At 38.5% G+C, this 21,493-nt stretch overlaps 1 protein-coding gene across 1 annotated transcript in view; it reads right to left on the bottom strand.

Annotated features, from left to right (window-relative positions):
- LOC145998951 (uncharacterized) overlaps positions 1-10,230 on the bottom strand; it is a 115,169-nt gene extending 104,939 nt beyond the window's left edge. The window contains exon 1 of the mRNA XM_083135780.1: positions 10,126-10,230. The gene's annotated coding sequence lies outside the window, so the exon portion shown is untranslated. The remainder of the gene's footprint in view (positions 1-10,125) is intronic.
- Between the last annotated feature and the right edge of the window lie 11,263 nt (positions 10,231-21,493).

The raw sequence follows: 21,493 nt of genomic DNA, 5'->3' as shown, positions 1-21,493 counted from the left end.
TAAAATCTTAGTTTTTTCATGGAACTAATCTCAAGTGCTTCTCAGTGCTTTGCCTTGCAACATTATAATTAGTTCATTACTAAGAACACAGGATTACCCAATAATAACACACTATAATTATACCTTCTTTTTCCAAAAGAAGAAATGTGTTCTTTAATATATGTGCAACCATCTATAAGAGTGTATTTATTCCTTCCATAAAAGTAACACTCGGTATAAACACAATTCCATTTCTTTTGGATAAGATGGTGTGCGAATCACCTGTTTTCATGGACATCGGAAAAATGAAAGTCAACCAAAAATCATATATTTCACACACACATAATTTCATTTTAGTCACAGTAATATATGTAAATTATTGAAAGAGTATTGCAGAAACATCCCCAAAACAACAAACATTACAAGCCCCTCCCTAGAAAAAATTCCTGCGGACGTTCATGCTTGTTTCGCAAGGAGAATGGCCATGATGAAGTTCGTAATGGATAAAAGCAGTTAGCCCCCCCCCCCCCCCCAAGTGGACGGACAAAACTACGCCTATGAACAAGCTATTCTAGTTAATGCACCTTTTCCGTCTGGTTACAATATACTATTAAGCACAAGTAAATCTTGTGTCGAAGGAGCATAAATAAGGGGGGAACCCCCGAATGTTACCAAACCTCCACCCGTATGCATTCGAGGGCATACGCTTTGTCCCAGTGCCTCTGTGAATAAACTGGGACGTCTTTCGCTCGAATTACGGTTCCCCTGTTATTGTTTTGCTCTACCACTTTATTAAATTTCCCATTACAATATTTGAAAGTATACAAGAAAATAACATTACTACATACATGAAATGATTACATAAAATAGTGTATGGACACAGTATTACAGTACACAATTATTTCTTCGTGAGATGGAGATTCTGTATGAAAGTGTTTGCAGTTTATATTGTAGTTTGGTATGCCTGTAAGTACCGAATTCTGTGGTACCAGAATCTAAGAAATTGAGGATTTGTATGGCTCGAGTGCTCTATTTAATATAGTTGGTTTTTAAAGGTATGATTAGGCAGCGTGATAATTTTACTTCGTTGTGTGGCTATGGGTTCCGGGTTCGAGTCCTGACTCAACTACCCTCACGGCTCGACTTTGAACTCGCCCTCGCCTATCTTTCGGAGGGCGAGGGTGAAGTTTTCCTCCTCGTGAAAGCCACCCTTGGACCTTTGTGAGTGTTCCCTTCGAGTCCTTATCAATCGTTGTCATGATTAGCCTAAATAGGCAGAAAGGTGACGAAAATAATCTCAATGCATTGGTTGATTTTTTGCTTATTTTACTTCTGTTTTCTGCCACATTTGATTAATCGGAAGAAGAGGGTGAATGATGAAATGATGAGGGGATGCAAAGAAAAACCATGCGCAGGCCTGGATTCGAACCGTGGACACCTGCCGTCGTAGATCGCTGTGCTAACCACTCCGCCACGGAGGTTGGCATAAGACTAATACAAAAATTTTGTTCTGATCATAACATACTGTGCGTACATAAACTTACGAACAAATAGGAAAAACACAGTTTTGGAATAAACAGATTTTTAAATGTCTGAATACACGAGGTTTTTCTTTCTTTAGTTTTTGTGTTAAGTTTACTTTATGCACAGATAGGCTAATCGTGACTTGACTTGACGTACTTGACTTGGCCGAGTGGCCTAGGCGGCAAGTCATTCTTGTTGACGAGAGGAAAAAGTTTTCTGATACAGTTTATACGGTAGTTGAATCACACTTTTCTCTTCAAATTATATATCACCTCTCTGTTGTGTTTATGGCAACATTACAAGCAAACAGTGGCGGCGATCGGGTTCCAAAAACTGGGGGGGGGGGCGGGGGCATGGACAGTTTACTTTCCCTTGGTAGATAAGATTTAGCATAGTGCGGGAGCAAAAGTTTCAAAAAGTGGGGGACAACGGGCCCCCCTCGCCGCCACTGCAAGCAAATCAATACGTAAATTTTAGATTTTACATTCGAGTTCCAATTTACACACAAACGATTTCATTTGTCCACGACCGACGTGATAATACATTTCAACAAGAAATGACAGCTTACCTGAAGCGAATGTAGAGGGCAGCATCGGAATCCGGCCAACTGTAACGAAGCCGTAGATAGGGGGAAACAACAACGAAATGCTCAATTAACCGATCTCGAGCTGCATAGATCAATAGCCGTGGCAAAGAGAGAATCTACAGAAGCCAGGCTTAGCCAAAGGTAAAGTAGGTTACGAATAAAGCTGATAGAAGATTTAATAAGAGGAACAATATGTGAATCATTCAGAAAATGGTGACCTAGATTATTTTGTTCCGTGGACCCATAAATTGTCCCACAGCATTTTTTTTCTCCGTTTGCGAGTTAAGGATCTGCAACGGCTCTGCAAAGGAAGGTCCACTCTAAAAATAAAATGACGTCCCCATTCTTTCCTGCGATGTGACTTTATGACCCTTGGAACCAGGTCTAGGGCACACGAAGAAATTTTTCGAGATGTCAGCTGGAATCAGTGCCTTAAAAAGCAATCTTTATCTTATCTATAAAATAGTATAGATTTCAGATAGTTTAAATAATGTTTTTAAAAATTACAATCCCCCCCCCCCCCCACCCTTTGACCCAGTATTCCTTAAAAAAAATAACGTCAAATGCAGGAAAAGATGGGAAAATAAGGACTGATTACTAAGGAAAGTATACGCAACCTCTACCTTTAGAATATTCTGGTTAGGCCACTGATTACTATAGAATTGGAAGTTTGTTTGGTCTATTCAACTGTAATTACACTTTCAAATAAATGTGAACAAGTGCGGGTGGAGGAGGAGGGAGACACGAGGCCATCAAAAATTCGTTCTATCCCCAAAGAGAAATTGCAGTAATGTTTGAACTCATACATTTTCTTTTACAGTTCAAAATTTGACAAATGCACGCATCGAGACAAAGGCGAGGCTACAGTTTAAGAATCGATATGAGAACCAAACCATATAATTCCAGACTAGGGATTGTTTATCCGGATATGGGATAATTTTCTATCAGGATTTCAAATATGCTGATATCGGATATTCTGATATACGGATTGTCTGGATATTCGATATCAAGAATATCCGGATATTCAGGTTATCTTTATTATTCGGATATCCCAATGTATGTATTATCCGGACAGTTTTATCATTTATCCGTTTTACGGGCTATCCACATATTCTTTTTTTTCGTCATTTTCGTCATGGTCGAAGCGCACGTGGGCGAAGCGCACAGGGGTTGAAGCGCGCGCACCTGACTTCGTGATCTTGACTGCACCTAACTTCCGGTTCGCGGGACCGGTCGTATGACTAAGATAGTAGAGTGGAGGGTTGTAGGAGTTGTCAGTCGTAGGAGTGCTATTAGTATTATTGTTATAATTGTAGTATAGAAACAATATTGTTATTGACTGATTAATGGATTTGGTGACTTCATGCACAGTGAGGCTAACCCGGACTGAACCTGAACCCGTGAATATTATTATTAGGTTAGGTTAGGTTGACCAACGAATACGGAGGATTCTGAATATGTACTTGGAAGGAGATTTGCTGAAATACTTACGTACACTGGAGTATATTACGAAGCTAGAATAAGGGTTATCTCTGTAAATGATGTCATTTTGTAACTACTTATGACACATTGTGCGACACGACACGAAAAACGCTATATTGTATATACATTTTTAAATATGGTGCCATAATTTTAAGTCTATAGCATGCCAATTGACAAGGCCACCAGGCCGCTTGTACAAGTTGGTTGTACTATTCTACAGAAAAGTAAAAGTTATGTCTGTAGATGGGGATGTCATTTTGTAAATATTTGTATATTTTCTGACTGTATTTGTGGATTAGGCTTAGTCATTCTAGTAATATACAAGTTGCTTGTACACAAGACTAACCCAAGACCTGAACCACCGAATTCTCTTTGTGCGCTTCGCCCACGCGCGTCTCGTCCACGGAATCGGATTTGCCACAAATCCTTCATGAAATATGTTCTGTCCGGATGTTTCCAATTATCCGGATATTTTTTTATCCTGCTTTTCGGATTATCCAGATATCCTAATTATCGGGATATTCGGATTATCCATTGCATCCGAAACGGATATCGGAAAATTTGACGAGACGAGACCGAAGGCGAGACAGGCATTCGAGGTGAGATGGTGACTTTATCATATACGAGAGTCTCACTCGGTTTAGTTCTTAGTTGCACCATTTATCTCTGAAGATCATTACGGTTTTACTGGTGTCGTTACCAAAGTACTTGCAGAGTGATTGTCGTGCTCTTTCTGTTGCAGGAGTTATCACAGAACAACCGGGTTTATTCAGAAACATTGTGGTAAAGAGTTCGGCCAAATATTTCAAACTGCTTCTGAAAAGTGTCAGTAGAGTAACAAACAACAAAATTAATAACTATTCTTTCCTTTCAAAGTTGTTATAATCAGGGGCGTTGTCACTGCATGGGCTAACTTCTACCAAACACCTTTATAAGGGATTTTCAGAATATAGAGCAAGAATCAAAGAGAGATAGAAAAAGTGAAAGAGATAGAGAAATATTTGTATTTTGTTATTTTAAGTCGCTTTTCTGCTATTTTTGGCTAATTGAGACGATGGGGATGAACGATGAGTAGATGAAATTGATGAAGGAACATTCACAAGGAATACCCATACCCCCGCCAGGACTTGAACTTAAGGAATTTCGGTGGCGAGATTGAAAGTCGACTACTTAAACATGCTTAGCCACAGAGCTAGGCTGAAACTGAAAGATGGAAAAGAGATAGGAAAAAAGAAGATCGAAATAGATAAAAACCGAAGAGAAAGAAAGAAAAAAATAGATAGGAAAACGAAGGAATAAAGAATGAGAGAGAGGGAGAGAAACAGAGGCAGACAAAGAACAAAGAAATGGTGAATAGGGATCACAAAATAACTTGGGTCTTCAGAAACATTGAAGAGTATTTCAAAATGCTTCTGAAGAGTGTCAGTAAACAGTATGACCATCAAAGTAGCGCTCACATGTATAAAAATATTTCGTCCACCCTTCAGCTCGCCCGAAAAAGAGTATCTGGCAACGCCATTTGTCACATTGTCCAGCAGTACAACCACCTTTATCAGTTCTGAACATAATGGTTAGGAAACCAAGAAAAAAGTGATATTTTGCAAAGTTGAATAGTAACGATATCATATTGGATCGGGTTTCGGTCATACTTTTACTCTACCTGTTCGACTGAAGGAAGCTCTGGCGATGTGGGGGGTCACATTGCATCAAGAAAATCGTCACTTTGTTGGCAGAGTGCAATGCGCATCAAAGTGGTTACGAAATGCTATTGTTGGAAGACCCTATATTGAAAATATTATTGTAGAAGTTGAAAGGAGTGGGTTAACGACATTTTGGAAAGGTACTCTGTTTCCAAGGCTGCTGGAACAACCGTCGCTTTTCTTCCCCTTGTGGCTAATCGTGATAATTAGGATGAATGATGAATTGATAAAGGAACAGGGGTACATTGTAACCCTTGAAATTTTAGGAGGGTATATTACTCCCTAAAGTCATCAATCCACATTATACTTTCTGGAAATTTGTATGCCAAGTCCGAATAGACAACTATAATATTTTTTTTTCGCCCACACAATCTCCAGAAGCATGCAATTTCTATTGGGAAACATTCATATCTTGAACAAAAATTCTGGCATATTTTCAATGAGTGATTTTCGTGAGAAGGGTTTTAAGGAATCTAGATTTCTGAAAGGTTTGAAGCTAGAGAATACTTTTGAGGTATTTTCAAAGCTACAAAAACAGAAATGTAAAATGAACCGAGAATATGCTTTTCGGTTCATTTGGTCCGCGGTTATACTAGTATTTTGAAAAATATCAACTCTCAAAATGTGCATAGTTTGCATACAGATTTCGCAAAGTCACTGTTCAATACCACATGACTTAAAACAAATTCGTGAATTTTGTAGTACAATCTTAGAGTATGCGTATCTTTCTCGATGACTGTACTTACGACTTGTAGTTTCCTAAATGATGTCCTCGATAAAGGACAACTGCAATCGCTACAAACTTCAAATGTTAAGAAACTGAATGTTTCAGACATTCTTCTTTGCTATTTGCGACATCCGAACGCGATGAGTTTTTTCCTCCTCGTCTGAAAACGGAAGTGATATGAAAGCGAGTCTTGGGTAAAGAATGGGGAGTTGTCTGCTACGTAATTTTCGCTCTGTCCTAATCTGGCATCGATCCAGAGAATCTCTGCAACGGAAGACATTAGCCGTGCTCCGGTGGTCGCTGGTCTCAAGATTAATGGCAAGTCTACAACTGATTCTCTTCGCACTTTTTCCACTACCTTTCTTTTTCATCGTCTTCTTTTTCTACCATCGAAAGTCATTCGAGTTCTAATTCGGTAGGACCTTTCACGCTTCTCGGGCGAAAGAGGTCTACGTACTGTAATGCCCAAGGATGGGGATGTTATAACGAGACTTAGTTGTCTCGTGAGTGAGGATGCCAGTCTCGAGTACTAAGCCCTATGTCTTCACTTTATTCTGTCGATAATACCCGTTCTCTGTACCGTCTCGGTCTCGAAAAGTCTCGTATCGAGTCTTGAATTTATTTGTACACAAGTGTATTAATTTACTTATTATAAAAAATCTAAAAAAACAACCGTTCTGTACATTATACATCACATATTAAGACATAAACACCATTAAGCCTTGTTTCCATGATATGAAAAAATTAATTTGCTGATCAAGGCAGAAATTTAGTTTATGTTTTAAAATAAAATAAATTTCTGCCTTGGTCAGCATATTGAGTTTTTCACACATATTAAGCAATCAATAATTGGGTTCTATTTGTATTATTGTATTTTATGTCGCTTTTCTGCCACCTTTGGCTAATCGAGACAATGGTAGGAGTGGTGATTCGATTAGAATGGTGAGGATATTCTTAAAAGAACACCTAAGCCAACGCCGAGAAGCAAACCCAGAAGCTTAGGTTGAGAGATTGAGTCGATCACTTGACGCGTTCGAGGTGGCTAAAACTTATGTACAAATATAAAGAACAGTTTTCTGGTACGTACAATCAGGTAAAGATAACAATAGGTAAATTGTCTATCACTATTTCGTTCTCTTTTCTGATGCATTCTATGTCATTTCTTAAAAACACGTAAAATGCAAGACAAAAATTAATAAAAATAATCATTGACAATTTGCCGTGCAATGCTTGTGCAGTGTACAGTACGTACTTTTATGAATGTTCTACAGCCAGGTATAGGTAATTGAGGGTCTTCTTTTAACCTGTCGTGGAATATGAAACACCAAATTATTGTTCAGCGAATCGTCACTTGCAATATCTGTAAATGTAAGTAATTTTATCGACATTTCCACCTAGTACTTCTTCCCTTGTAATCTGGCTCGGAAGCATCCAACATTTTCTTATCGTTGTTCCTCTCAATGTCTATGTCTTTGATCCTGGCACCCCAAAAGGGTTGCAGCGGAGGGCACGCTCTTCTCGAACAATTGAACATGAAATAAAATGACATTGCAGGACATTCATATCTTGTAATGTAATTTCATTCCAATTACATCACATTGCATCGAATATTATAGGAAACTCTTTTAAATTGGCCAAAATGTAAAATAGATGCAAGCTTGTAAGAATATTGATTTCAGGTTATTTTGGGGGAGAAAAAAATGCCTTGGTGTTCCTTCCTGGAAATAATCCTGCAGACAGAATCCCCTCCATGGCATTTCACTAGCCCCTTCCTGGGTTCTACCGCTTGCTGCTCACTGAAATAACCTTTCTACCTTTCTGCACTAAAACAACTCAGAACTAGGTGCGAAACTTGAAATGGCCCTCGCTTTCCAACTAGACGTACCTGGTTTCTCTCCTGAATGCTGCAAGTAAGCGATCAGATCTAATCTGCAGTCACGTGACAAAGATGACGTGAAATAAAGTCGGCAAATAAATATTGCATCAAACATGTCGCACGTCCTCAGTGTTGTTAAGGAAGAAAAAAACCTTGGAATCGCATCATAGTAGTTGTATTTTCTTCATTTGTGTATTGTGCAAGGAATGGCTATTAAGGTCCTGGTCATACTTTATGTACAAAAACTTATGTTTTTAGTTTTTTTTAATAAGATTTATATTACATTTTTGTATTCATTATTTCGAGACGAAATCGAGACTTATCATTCGAGAATGAGACTGAAGAGTAAATATAGAGACGAGACGAAACAGGAGCACTGGGAGGGTGAAGTTTCTTTTTGTCTCTCATTCTCGACCTTGTCTCCAGTTGTAAATGTCTATCTTCGCGATCAGCCAAAATGGACAGGAAAACGAAGCAAAATAAACCCAATCAATTGATATCGTTTTGATTCATAAACACCTGGTATCGTTCTCGTCCTAAGTCCCTAGTCCCTATGGTATTAGCAACATATATAGTGTGCCAATGCACAAACTACCTTTTCAGCGTTTAGAAATCATTAAGTCAAAATAACTTTTCTTCATAACTTTATCTCTGTTTGATACCTCGTTTCGACACCACGAAACGTCGTAAAACTGAACGTTACCCTGAATGTACACAATCACTCGGGCCCGTAAAGAGCGGTAACCAAGGGGGGAGGGCTGACGCCTAGGGCGCCATTCAATGCTTTAAAAAGAGACATGGAAGTCAAGACGGTGAAATTTACACTTGGCAGAGGTAGAGAAGGAAGACATACAAGGTATTTCTCGAGCCTAGTTCCCATTGAAGGTTTTCAAGTTATGAAGATACTTCCTTTGGGGGATCACCACATGAAAATAGATTTCACCATTCGACTTGGTACATGACGTTTCCTGTTCGACCACGTCACGAGAAGATCTCTATCATAAATCCTTTTTGACCTGAGGTTGATACGAAGTTAGACTTGCCCTGTAATGGATATATTTTACATTATGCTTGCTTACTGACATTCTCAACTTGCCCCGAAATATTTTTTTTCTGTGATCTCTTTCCGAAAAATCACAATTCTGCCTAAGGCGCCAAAATATCTAGCTACGGGGCTGCAATAACTTCATATAAATTCACATAGTAAAGTAATTTTGCTATAGGGAAAATTGTCTAGTATCATGCGTTATAATTTAGCAAAGTCTCGAGCGCGTTTTTGCACAGGCCTTTCTCGTTCTGGGTCTCGTCTAGTGCCGGTTCCATCTCTAGTAAGTAACAGCATTTTGAATGCTGAATGTTACATTTTTTATAATTTCTCTATCCACCATTGACTTCTAAGATTAAGGCTTTCGGTCGAATTTCAGACTTTAACCTCTATTCTCCTGCTTTTATTTTTCTCTTTTTCTCCTTCCACCTGATTTCCTACACGAATTCTCCTCCATAATGATACTTCCTCAGTGATAAAAGAGACCGGAATCAACCTTATGGACACATTTGTAACACCATTTTATATAATATATACTCAAATTGTACTAATCATATATTCTAATAGATTGCCAAAGCAGTAACATTTGGGGTGTGAAAATAAAATACTATAGAGCAAGAAGAAGAGGAGGAATGTATTTCCCTTCTTATAACAATCCTCAACTGCTCCAGAGATTTTTGGAGACTTGCCAATGTGATCATATGTGGGTCTGCATAGGTTTTACCCATAGACCTATCAACCTTTCGATTCAGTTCATTGATTTCGATATCTGACATGATAAGACCTATGTAAGCGTCGTTACACCAGCCTCGGTAACAGATTTCTCTCTCGGGAGCCCACTAAGTTTTATTTGCTACGCAGTGTTGTTCACGAGATAACGACAGATGACACAGGGGAGCTAGGAAGCTCAAGTAGATAGTCTTCGCTAGTGAAATCACAGGGGGTATACTTCCACTTGTCAAGATTCACCTTTCTAGCTTTTGTAGCTTCCGAGTTAAACGGCACGACAGACGGACAGACAGACGGGCAAATCGGACCATAGTTGCTTATCTTAGCTCTGATAGGATCAGGTTACAAAAATTCATAGCTTTCTACACCAATAACCCGTGATATTTGAGACAGTGACCGCACCTGATTTGGGAAAAATTCCACACCAGAATAAGAGTGGTAGCTATATGTACATTTTAAAATGCCCAGTCTTCTTACCTGCAGTTTTCCGTGGCTATAGAGATGAAAGATTATCCGTTGCCCTGGAGAGAGCTGCAGACGACAATCGAAGTTCCATTCCGTACCAGACTTGTTCTTTTCCACTGCCCAACACCAGCATCACTGATCGATAACCCAGCTGCCCTAACAGGCCCACTGCAACAGCGCGACTGCGCATCATTTCCGCGCATTCCCGCCAAATTGGCTCTAGATCTTTCAGTGTCGAGAACTAATCGTCATTCCTTGAGTTAATGGAAAGGTTTGTAAACATTTCAGCTCTCGACTTCATCTCTGTAATGTATTGGAGCTCCCTCAACTGAAGTTGGACCTTTAACATTTTATCCTAAGGTGATCTAATACCCTGTCGAAAATTTGAACACTTCCCTCATCAAGCCTGTGTAAGCACTAATATCTCGAAGACCAGTCGACAGAAAATGTTCAAATTTTACCTGAGCATTGAGAAATGGTGGTTCCAGAAAACTACTTTTAGATATTTTCATATATTGGATCAGCGTGCCAAAAATAAATAAATAAATTTAGTCTCACCAGATTTAGGCTTAGGTCCCGGGTCTAAGACGCACGATTTTGGGCGGCAAAATGACTGCGGCAGAGTACGATACGGCTGCTTATTTTATTTTCTCTTCAATTATTATTATTATTATTATTAGGTTAATCTACCAGCGATGTGAAGTGAGCATGCAGGCGTTGTATTCTGTTATTGAAACCAAAATTGCCGCACGAATTAAAACCGCTACATGCCTATTATTATTATTGAGAATTAGATTGAATTAATAATAGAAACATACTGTGTATTACTCAATATCCCTGTTGAGTCTTTCCAGTACGAATACGAGCAAGTATTTTTACGACATGGAAATATAGGAATATATATTCAACTAAAGTATAAAATGCATTTTGCACATGGGCCTCCCCCATGGCGCAGTGGTAGCGTCATTGCCTTGTAATCAAGGGGTCCTGGGTTCGATACCCGGTGGAGGCACAAGTGGTTCGGATCCCACTTTAAACTGTAGGTCCAGTCCCGATTAGCCTTAATGTGCATAAAGTGGACTTAAAACAGCAACTCAAGCATTTTGCACATAGCCGAAAGAAGTCAGATGAATTCAAAAGAAGTGAGAAAATCTGTCTAAAGCGTTGAGTTGAGTTGAGTTGAGTTGGTGTTTTAAGTCCACTTTATGCACAGTAAGGCTAATCGGGACTGGACCTACAGTTTAAAGTGGGATCCGAACCACTTGTGCCTCCACCGGGTATCGAACCCGGGACCCCTTGATTACAAGGCGGTGACGCTACCATTGCGCCATCGGGGAGGCCACCTAAAGCGTTGATTATAATCAATATACTTAAATTAGCGGATAACGTGGATTTTGACAAAAGTAAAGATGGAAAAGCACCAAAAAATGAGGCACGCAGGAATAGGTTCATAGAAACCAACCTTCCCCCAATTAATATCACCGAAATTTTGCAACCTTTCTTAGGTTATACAATACAAAATTTTTGAACCAAATTTTCCGGCACTCTTTTACAATCTCCTTCCCTTCACAGACAATCAATTCGAATATGGTGAGTTAATTAAATTTGGTGGCTCTTTCATTGACCGGGGCGTATTTTTTAGTTTCCGTTGAGTGGAAGAATGGTAAAATTCCACCCAGAGATCTGAAGACGCAGAACGATTTTGGTGATCTATAATAAAGTAGAGGGAATGTTATTCTTTATCTAGTCACCAGAGATTTGTTCATTGTCTTGATTTTTTGTTATGTATCTTCTATTTTCTTGGCACTTACTACGATTCTCTCTGTCTCTCTCTTTCTCTGGGTGTGCGTGAGAAAGAGAAACGGAGAGAGTTTTTTTTCTTTTCGTCCATCTTTCACGCGTGCTTCTTCCTCTTTTTGTCCGTGTTCCCTCCCTGTCTTTCTCTCACTCTCTTCTTTACTCCTTATTGTTTTATCTATTTTTTCTTTCTCTTTCTCTCCTATTATCTTTCTTTCTCCCTTCTCCTTCCCCCCAGAGGACAAAGCAATAGCGTTATTTCTTTCATTTTACATTTATTTCTCTCTCCTTGCATTTCTTTCGCTCTTTTCTTTTTCCCTGCCTCTTTCAATATCACTTCTTTTTTTCTTTACCTCTCCCTCCCTGCTCCTCCCTCTCTCATTCTCTATCCTTCACTCTTCTTTTTCGAGAGAGGAAGTGAGCTAGAGGAGAAGCGAAAAAGAAAGGGAAAGAGAAGGGTATTTTTCCCGGGAAATGAAGTTAGAAGGAAAAGGGAAGATGGAAAACCTCAATCACTTCCTTTTCTCTCTTGTCTTTTTTTCTATTTTCTTTCTCTTTGGCGCCGCACGGACACAAAGAAAAGGGTGAGACAGATAGGATGGGAAACAATAGAGAGAGATAAGAAGGCATATATATGAAAGAGAGATATGCAGGGTGCAAAATCCTGGGGGGGACAGGATTCCCTAACACCAAAATCTTGGCCTCAAAAATCTCCCCCACCAAAAATTTTCGGGGGAGAGTTTTGTTATAAGAGACAAAAGATAAGCAATTACTTTTAATTTAAAATATACTTTACTAAGAATAATATCGAAAACACACACAAATTAGTGTAGGTGAGTATTGAATGCACTCTCTCTCAAGAGATCATTAACAAATCTATATCAATACGCACAATAAAAGAAAAACAAGAATGCAAGAAAATAATAACTATGAAATCTAATTGATTTATCATGAAGCACAAACTAGACAAAAACTTACACATAATAAAACCACTTGAACTATTTCATAATTTATTAACATCTTTAACCAGTTAGTAAAGGAATTAATTTGCTGCTTTGCAATATCTGATATGTATAAAAGTAACAAATTAATTTCCTTTATGTAAATAATAATGATAGTAATAATAATAATAATAATAATAATAATAATAATTTTAATTGAGTAATTTATTTTTAATAACATTACAAATATGTATCGTATAATTTACACATGTTTGTGGGGGAGGGGGTTTGTAGATGAAGAACTTTCTCCCCCCCACCAGTTTTCAATGATTTCGCACCCTGGAGATATGTGTGTGTGTGTGAGAGAGGGGGGGGGTGGATTGGGAAACATTCCTTCTTCTTTTGCGAGAGAGAGAGAGAACGGAGAAAGCAAAAGAAAGAAGTGAACAAAAAAAAAACAGAAAGAGATAGTTCGGAGGGAAGAAAGAGCAAGAGTGGTTAACTCATGGAGCTACGACGCCAGGGGTCCCGGGTTCGAATCCTGGCCTGGGCATGGATGTTTGTGAGTGTCCATTCATCAATTTCATCATATCATCACTCATCCCCATCTTCGCAAATTAGCCAAAAGTGGCACAAAAACCGAAGTGAAATAAAGCAAATCAATCTTTTTTCCTTCTCTTCTTCTCTCTATCTTTCTCTCTTCTTTTCTTTCTCTCATCTGTCATTCTTCTTTCCGCCCCTCTGTCTCGCGCATAAGGAAAAATTGAAACACAAGCATACAGATAAATGGATAGAGAAAAAGAGAGAATGAGTGAGACGGATGGTCTACGTCTCTTGTTTCTGTCTTTTCCTCTCCACGGTAATTCTCTCCCCCCATCTCTCTTACATTTTTTTATTATTCTACTCGCTTCCTTCCTCTCTCTAGGAAATGAGATAGAAAGACAGAGAGAGAGAGAGAGGAATATTCTTATCTTTCTGTCTCTTTCTCTTTCTTATTCAGAGATCGCTCTCTCTTCCCCTTTCTGTCACTCTCTCTCCCCCTCTCTTTCTCCCTCTTCTTCTCTTTCTACCACTTAGAAAGGGGAGGAATAAAATAGTGGAAAGAGGAAATATAACGTAGTGGTAACGTCGTCGCCTTGTAATCAAGGAGTCCCGGGTTCGATACAGCTATAATACTGGTATGAAATTGTACAACAAACTACCTCAGGAGATAAGATCACTGACTCTAAATAGTTTTAGTAAATGCATAAAGAAATGGCTAATCAATAATTGTATTTAGTGTATAGAAGAATTTGAAGAGACAATTTGTAATATAAGGTAACTCACTGTACAATTTATATTATTAAGCTATGGTGTAAATTTATTTTGTACTAACAATGTATCCTGTACTGTATTAAATTTGTATGACACTGTCTATTGCAACTTGAGGTTTCTTAACGACAATAACGCATCCTATTCTATTCTATTCTGTGCAGGCACATGCACAGTGGTTCGGTTCCACTTTAAACTGTAGGTCCAGTCCCGATTAGCCTATATGTGCATAAAGTGGACTTAAAACAACAATTCAATTCAAACAGCAACAGGATGAGAACAAGTCAAGGGACCGCATAGGATTTTTTTAAAAAAAATATATTTGTAAATTTTATTGTTTTCTCTCATTATTATTATTATTGTATGCTACTTACTAATCATGTATTTTTCTCTTCACCACAACATAATATCACTATCAGTATCGTGTACAACTTTATCTCTCTCTCACTTACTTATTGACAAAGGTTGTTTGCAGGAGCGGCAAGGACGATTATTATTATCACGGACTCCGACCGGAGCGCTCCCTTATAAGGAGCTCAATATATAACTTCCAACATTATTTCATTTTACAAGAGTACCTCCCCAATGGCGCTGGTTGCGTCGTCTCCTTGTAATCAAGGGGTCCCGGGTTCGATTATCGGTGGAGCCACATGGCGGTTCGGATCCCACTTTAAACTGTACGTCCAGTCCCAATTAGCCTTACTGTGCATAAAGTGGACTTAAACACCAACTCAATCATTTTACAAGAGAATATTATTTGTCTTGAAAATTTCATAAATTGAGGCTTCTGTGTGAGGACATTTTACGTAGGTCCTTATTCTTTCAGATTTCTAATTCGAATTATTTATTTTATTTATGACTGCAAAACTTTTGCAAACAGAAACTTTGCAAACAAAGAGGCGCAGAAAATTACGCAGGATTCTACCATGAAACGGACACATCAACAATGTGGATTAGATGACCAAGGTTACTCTTTATAGTGTCCTGCACGCGTGTGCGTTTATTCAATTTCAGTATTTCTTATTTCGAACACAGAGTAAATCTTGAAAAACGCAAGATCTATCATCCTCTTCTTGTGATGGCCTTCCATTCAATATTATACCTCTTTGCCCAATAAGATGCCTCGCTTGGGTCTCACCAATTTTGAGGACAATACAGCCAATAGCGGATTTATCGGGGTCACAGGGGCGGGCACGTGCCCCTCAAAAGCCAAGACATCAAAAGAGATGGCATTGTTAAATACGAAAGACCCCTCAAAAAAGTTCGAGCAACTTAAAATAAAAATAGAAAGAGAAAGTTCAGCAGTAATAGGCTAATCGCTACTACAGCTATTTGAAATTGAAAACCACTGAAAACCGTATCTTGATTACGGGTTTCAATGTTTATATACGAATAACGTAAATACACACTAGCAAAAGCAGTGACGGCGATACCAGTTTTTTGCCCCTCCTTCAGAAATGAATAAGGAGCCGTATATAAATCGAGTTTCATAGCTTTTCTCTGTAATTTCCAGTAGGCTAGATTTTTAGACAAAAAAATCTAGAATTTAACACCATTCAGATGCAAGAAAAATCGAATAAATTTAATAACAATAATAATATTTTAACAGTTTTGCCTACGTAAGGTAGAAATTTTTTGTAGGATCTCAGAGTCTACCTCGGACCTTTTTTGCCATAAGGGGAGTCTCTTGAACCATGCTACGTGCCTTGTGTGCACTGCTTCAATTAATATACCACGGCTCCAATATCTTCAGGGTAATAGGTTCTTTCTTTGAGAATGTAAATCAAAAAGCAGATATAAGAAATGAGGATCTATATTCTGAAAATCTTCACAGTTTACAGAGATTATATATGAGGATTATATACCTAGGTAATATATATATATATATATATATATATATATATATATATATATATATATATATATATATATATTGAGGTTAGATTCTTCTTAGATGGAAGACAAACTGGCTTCTTCTTCTTTCTTCTTCTAGTAACCTGGTTGCCTTCTTCTTCTCTCTTCCAAGGATGGAAAATTGGTTACCTTCTGCTTCCTTCTTCTATCTCTTCTGAAGAATAGATCATCTACTTCTTTTTTCTTCTATTTACGACAATCATCTATTTCTTCTATATCTTCGGAGGAATGGATCATCTACTTCTTATTTCTTCTATTTACGACTATCATCTATTTCTTCTATTTACAGCAATCATCTATTTCTTCTATATCTTCTGAAGAATGGATCATCTACTTCTTATTTCTTCTGTTTATTGCAATCATCTATTTCTTCTATATCTTCTGAAGAATGGATCATCTACTTCTTATTTCTTCTTGTTGCCCTTTTTATAGGCGTGAAGACCTGAACATAAGCTCAAATATATTCAGGGGCGACAAATCTGGATATAGCGCCACCTCCTATATCAAACCAAAAAGGGAAAACCCAGGATCGCTAAAGAAAAGCGCTTCCTGTGGCCCAGTGCGTCTAAAATGGCTAGCGCAACCGTAGTGCTTTGAGGCGGCTTAAGGTAACTATAGCGCCAACAAAGATAAATCAACCAAAATCTAACGATATACTCCTCGCCAGAGGTAACCGAAGAAACAAATTCGATCAAAGACCGAAAGACACGGTTTTGAAATGACATCCCGACTTCCTTACTTTGCTATACATTCAATATATGTGTATATTATTAATCATTATAATTTCCTTTTCAATTTATGTTTCCTATCCTTCGTATACAATCTTTTAATCCGGACTCACTTATCTATCGTTTGTTTTAATCAATACAATCATCTTTTGTCTCCTCCAATTTCGTTAATCAACTTTCTTTCCACTTTTCAGTCGCGCTGCCACCTGTTGTCACTTCCGCTAACTAGTTCATTCCGTGTAAATGATTCGGTTCGGCCAACTAGGCACTATAGACTTTGTACTGGTTAGGTAGATCATTTGGCAAATATTTTATGTGCATTGTTATATATAATTGTATTATTATTATATTATTGCTCAAAATCAATTTTTTGACATTCGATAAGCAAATAGGAACCTTTTGGGTTTTGAGTAGTGAATGATTTCTTCGGTTACCGAATCATTAATGTTTCATATTAATTTCCATATTACCTCCCCACTTCCCACCCCCACACTGCGGGATCTGCGGGGCCACCATTGAGCAGAAGCCTACCAAAACTCGTTTTCTTTCCCAAACATCATGTTTCTTCTCTAAAGGATGTCGATTCTGCCAGCCACAAAATGACTTAGGATTAATGAAGTGGGAGAATCCACTTCATAGCACATGAACATAAATAAGTATAATATAATTTCAGATATTCTCTCAATCGGAATATATTTTACTGCAACTTGAACATGAATGCATAAGGTGTTGCAGTGTGTAGAAGATGTCAAGGCAAACAACTTTTCTTAGTAACGGTTTCCTCGTTGAGGATTCGTTTTAATGCTACAAGCCATTTAAAAATGGGATTCACTATCCTGAATATATGCATTCCCGTGCACTGGCGGATTTAGCGGGGGCACGTGCCCCCCCCCCCCCCCCCGCAACATGACTAACTATTATCGAAAATGATGAGATCGTTATATCCCAGTTGACAAGAAGAGTTCGAGTAGCATAAAATAGAATCCTTCAACCATATTTTTTTACAGACTGTTAAAGAAATCGAAGCACAAATAATCTCATCGGTAAGGAAAAGGTAAAGTTCCCCGTGCATGTGGCACATGAAGGCACATTTAGGAGCTTTTCTTATCTCTGCCAGAGATTATCCCCTCGGAGAAAAAGTATGTATATCATTCCTCAATTATACTCTGTTCCGGCTATCTCTGGAGCAAGCGAACGAAAACAAGTCTCTGCGCAAGTAGTGACGCGAGACGGCTCCACCAATAAACACACGAGAGGGAATGGGATTGCGTGGAGGGGGAAAGCGACTGCAGCGTGTACTGCTTGCTCTGCCCACTCGATTTTCCACCTTCTCTGCCGCTATGCGCGGCTTTCCTCCAGAGATATAGCCTGGTCACAGTATATGTAGCAAACACAATCGAAAAATCATTCGTGTCCATTAGTGGTCTAAGTCATCAAAGATTTCACTGCCGAAAAGTATGCAGCTGCTTTGTCGATAAAAGAAGGACACCATCCTGCAACTGAACAACCTCAAGGAGACACTTGAGTTTTCATGGCACTAGTGCTGATATTTTAAATGCATTAAAGTGTTCACAAGAAACTTGTAGGTAGGTTATACGGACGTTAAGTTTGAACTTGGAAATATAATTTTGATTAAGTTTTCGGTGTTACTAGTTCGATAGCTCCTTTTGTGTATGAGATTGGGTTTTCTTAGAATGTGAATACTAATTGTTTCTACATTAAGTGTAAATGTTATCGTAAGTTTTAAAGTTACATACAAATAAAACACTACCTCCAAAAATGAAATCACAAATACGCCACTGATGCTGGCTGACACCCCCCCCCCCTTTTCCCAAAGCAAAAATCTTAATTCGTGCAGTGTGCGAACTCATACACCACAGACAAGCGCAGCTCCTTTTAAATACCGGTTCTCAGTCTGGAGAATGCCCGCTTGTCTGTGCACACACAGGCACACGTCATATATTCATATATGTATATTATGTGTGTATGTGAACAGTGGCGTAGCAAGGTGAGGGCGCAGTAGGCGACCGCCCTGGGCCTCGCGTCCCATGGGATTGACACGACGAGAAATGTAAAAAATAGAAGTGAGAAATAAATATGGAAAAGGCTCATTTTTGTGGCAATAAAATAAAAACAATATGTTTTTATCTGCTTTTAAATTCTAATTAAACATTATAATTTGAATGAATACGTCAATTCAAGGGCGTAACATATAAGCCTAAGGTGGCCCGAAAACGGGTAAAAATTACCGTCGTATTTCCCATGTGAAATATTTACGCAAGAATTCACGATAACTTGCTTGGACATTTTTTCCCATTTAATATTTTCTCGAATAAGAAACACTTTGTCTTCTTTCTCTTGACCTTGCATTCCTGATTTTAATAATTTAACAATAAAGCACCTCCAACTGCCACGAAGCAAGCGTGAGGCATTTAAATGCTTACTCTGTTCCCTTCCTTCCTACAGCAGGCTTGTACCTAGGTTCTTTTTTTAGGAGGAGGGGGACAGATTGGAAAATGTGGTACAAAGGGAAGATCCAAAATGTGCAGTTGGACTGATTGAGTTAGGTAATTTTCACATCGATTTTCTGACAATTTTTGCTAACCGCGACGATGAGGATGAGTGATGATATGATGAAATTGATAAGAGAACACTCACAAAGAACAGCCGGAATTCGAACCCGGGACTTATGGCGTCATAGCGCGCTGTGCTAACCACTCCCTCACGGTGGTCGGCGAAATGCTGTTGGGAGTATTAGATGTGACCACCTATGTTATAGTACGATAGTATAGTATTGCTGCTAGTGCTAAGTGTACAGTCGTGAAAGACCCCTGCAAGATTGATCGATTTGGTGTTTTAAGTCCACTTTATGCACAGATAGGTTAATCGGGACTGGACCTACAGTTTAAAGTGGGATCCGAACCACTCTGTGCCTCCATCGGCCTTCCCCTGCAAGACTACTGGTATTAAGGCTCTATGGTGGAAGTACTTTTTTCCATGACTGTACGCCCAACGGCAAGGCAAAAGTAATATGTTCATTACTATTTTCATTCAGTTGTTTTCTACAGTGTGATGATAATGGGTTGAAATAATAAGGCCACTAAGGAGATGTCGACATCAGCTTGAAAAAACACGCGCAGGCTCGAGTCTCCTGGGGGAAGCATGATACTATTTTAGGTATCATGATGGAAAGCTAACAACTTTTCACCTGAGATTTCGATCTGTGAATGGGACCTGTGGTCAGCCACCACCGTAAGGATATTGGGGAGCTACGAATGAGTAGCGTAACCCGGCCATGGAAACCTACAATGACTGGGGGTTCGTCGTGCTGACCACACGTCACCCCGTAAGTGGTTGGATGATATCCCACCTCGGGTGAGTGAGTGAGTAGGTTCAGGTGGGAGTGAGGCCTGTGACCTCAATGGTCTATTACGCCACGGGTTAGAACATGTCTAAAAAACATTTAAAAAAAGAATCCCAAATATTTTTGCAACACGACTGCAGTTTGATAGTTTGAAGAAAGTCTGGACAGGAATTAGAAATAATTGACTGACCCAACTAAATCGGAATGTCTTGTTGACTAGCATCAATGGTTATTAAACAAACTTTACTCATTGTTTCAGACTGCATATTTCTGGAGACTGGCTCACTCACCAAACAACCCATTCATATATGCAAGGACGAAATCGAAATTCTCGCACAATCTGAAAAATCATCAATGTTATTTTCGTAGATTTTTATATCACCATATTCACATTATAATATTTCAAGGGGTGTGCGGGATCCCGAAAAATCGGGACCGGGATCTGGGAGAAACTTAAGGGGGGCAGAAGCATCCCCTCGCGCCTCCTGGCGCAGCTCCTACATGTTGTGCACCCAGAAACAAATTCTAGATCTGCCTATGCCTATTATTTGCTGGTCTCGCATTGAGCGAACCTGTTGACCTAATAGGGGAGGTACATGTATTTTTGTAAGAAACGAAATGGCTACCGAGGAACTTAAACTTGATCACTATCATCAAGAAAAAGATTTTGAATGTTGTGGTATTGTAATTGATTCCCTTCAACTATTAATATTAGTAATTTATAGAACTCCTGACAGCAATATTAATGCCTTTTTTCATAATTTTATAAAAGTCATGGATTATCTGACAAAAAAGAATCATAAATTAATTATATGTGGAGATTTAAATATTGATTTTTTAGTTAAGCATACCCATACTAAAAAAATGAATAACTTATTAAAACAATTCAATTTAAATGCTATAATTGACAAACCAACTAGGATTACAATTACTTCTCAAACATGTATAGATCAAATAATTACTAATATTACTAAAGGTGACTGCATATCAAGTATAGGTGAAGCTGGACTGTCTGACCATTCGTATCAGAAACTTGAAATTAATATTCCTAACTTAAAAACTCACAAAAATAAAATCAATAAGGATGTTATATATACCAATAAAAGAAATTTTAGTATGGAACATATTAATTATTTTAACCAACTCTTAAAATCTGAAACGTGGGAAGATGTGTACAGAGCTCAATCTGTCAACGACATATTTAATGCCTTCATAAACATATTCCAGTACAACTTTGAATTAGCCTTTCCTGCCAAACCATATAGAAATAAGCAGTCTCCAATTAAGAAATGGATAACGCAAGGAATTAGAATATCATGTGAAAA

The sequence above is a fragment of the Lepisma saccharinum genome, chromosome 14 (assembly GCF_977018435.1).
Source record: "Lepisma saccharinum chromosome 14, izLepSacc3.1, whole genome shotgun sequence".
Classification (NCBI taxonomy): Eukaryota; Metazoa; Arthropoda; class Insecta; order Zygentoma; family Lepismatidae; genus Lepisma; species Lepisma saccharinum.
The sequence above is the reverse complement of the archived record's forward strand: the minus strand, read 5'-3'. Positions and strand labels throughout refer to the sequence as shown.